Below are 2,437 nucleotides of genomic sequence, written 5' to 3'. Positions count from 1 at the left end.
GTTCAAATTACTACCTGAAACAAAAAAAATAGTGTTATTCTTTCACTGTATTTTTTTCTTTTTGAGACAAAGTGGTACTTGAAAAAAAAGAATGCTCTATTTGAAACATGGTCATTTCTGTTACCTTTCTCTTCACTAGGCAAAATGTACAGGTGAGACAATATGCAAAGTCCAGTTGATTTCTCTAGTTTCTATGATGAAAAATTTTACCCTTTGATGAGCTGTGAGTTTGTAGTAGGAATTTAAACTTGACTGTAGGAGGCTGGCAACTGAGTGGCCAATGAGGACTTAGTTGTCTGTGAAATCACTTGGTTTCTTTCATTTCCCAACACTTCATTAAGTGAGTTATTAGCTGCAGACATCATATTACACAATGTCTACCATTTGAATAGAGGGTATTTCAGGAAGGTATACCTTGTGTAATTTTTTTAAAGTGCAGACAATGAAAAATTACAATCTTCACCTCCATCTCCTTCCCAAATGACTTCCCAGACATCCCTATTTTATCATGTATACATGATAAATCAAACATCAAAATATAACTGTGTATGTTAAAAAAATAAGACCTATTATGTTTATTGTTCTGCAATTTACTTTTTTACTTAACAAATAATGGATGACCATATATGTCAGTACAGATTTATTTCATGTATTTAATGACTACATTATATTACATTTCATTTTGATGGAAATTTAATCCATTCCCATTTTAGTTTGTAATTATAAAAGTGGTACAATGAACATCCTTATAAAATTTTTTCACACACATGGGAGTATTTCTGTAGGTATTATTCCTAGAAGTACTGTAGTAAAAGATATGTATGTTTTAAATTTCAATAAGTATGGCCAAATTTCCTTCCAGAAAAGTTGAATGGTGTACTTTATTTTAAACAGGGAAAAATCTACCGTAATCTAAGCAAAATGCAGGGACCAACTGAGGTTTCTTTCCCAGAAAGAACAATGAGGTGCTCACCATAGGTTTGCAGGGCCCCAGGCTTCCCCTGGAGTTTTTGAGAGATGCCTCTTCTTTAATGATTTATATATGAAGGGAGGTGGGGTCTGTTCAACAAATTTTGAGCCCAATCAAAGATAAATCTGTGTCATGTCAGGATTTCACATGGAAGGCCATCTTAGTTCCTATTTTTTGTTGGCCATGCTGTGCTGAACAGGGATCGAACCTGTGCCCCCTGTAGTGGAAGGGTGGAGTCTTAACCATTGCACCACCAGGCAAGTCCCATGGAAGGCCATCTTAGATTTGACTTGTTTTAGGTACAGAAAATCTGTCTGAGACAATGAGTTGTTCCCAAAGCCTTTTCTGTAACTATTCATTACACAATCAATTTTGTTACTGTCTGGTAAGAATGGGGGAAACACAAAGGTTAACCCATATATGCTTCATAAATGTAATCCTAGGAGTATTCACAGGTACGAAGGGGAGCATGGTTAATTTCATTGGGGACAGAGAGCAGAGAAACCCAGTAGAGGAGGTGACCTTTGAACTAGGTTTTGAAGAATAAAAATCCATTTATTAAGAATGCAAGGAGAGCAGAACAAGTTTTTACATATGAAGGAGACATGTTATTGTTGCTTATCACTGGAACAAAATGAGGTGAGGCTAGCAGTGAAAGATAGGGTTGGAGAGATACCTAATTTTAATCACCTGTAGTATTTTTGATTGTTTGCTTCTATTATTTATTTTGGCTCTTGATCAGACATTATCTCACACAGCTCCTTCATTATTTCCTGATTGTATGTTTCTCCTGAACTAGATGGAGAGTTCTTGGGACCTTGTCTTATATTTCTTTAGTGTCTTCTATGTTAATAACTTTGTAGAGCAGCAGATGGTCACTGCATGTTGATGGATAAATGGTAGAGGTATATACTATAGGGAGTTGGAGAAAGGTGGAGTTCAGAGAGGAGATGGGACTTTAAGTGGATTTGAAGGATATATATGATTGATGGGACAGAGAATAGCATGGTAAAGAGGGTGAAATTAAGAGGAACAATGAAACATAAGAGCTGAAGTGTGTGGAAGGGAAGCAACTTTATGTTCTCACAGGCTTTCATAGACATATTCATTCATTCTTTTTTTTTTTTTTTGCAGTACGCGGGCCTCTCACTGCTGTGGCCTCTCCCATTGTGGAGCCCAGGCTCGGGACACACAGGCTCAGCGGCCATGGCTCACAGGCCCAGCTGCTCTGCAGCATGTGGGATCTTCCCGGACTGGGGGACGAACCCACGTCCCCTGCATCGGCAGGCGGACTCTCAACCACTGCGCCACCAGGGAAGCCCTCATTCATTCTTTTAATCAGTCAATTCATTTTTCCAACCCATCATTTAGCATATATTCACTCTATGTTCTGCTAGCATTGTTTCAGTTCCTGGGAATAAAACAGTGAATAGAAGGGGCAAAAATCCTTGCCCTTAAAGAGCTTAC

This window comes from Kogia breviceps, chromosome 6, assembly GCF_026419965.1.
Source record: "Kogia breviceps isolate mKogBre1 chromosome 6, mKogBre1 haplotype 1, whole genome shotgun sequence".
Taxonomy (NCBI): Eukaryota; Metazoa; Chordata; class Mammalia; order Artiodactyla; family Physeteridae; genus Kogia; species Kogia breviceps.
Note: the sequence above shows the minus strand (reverse complement) of the source record.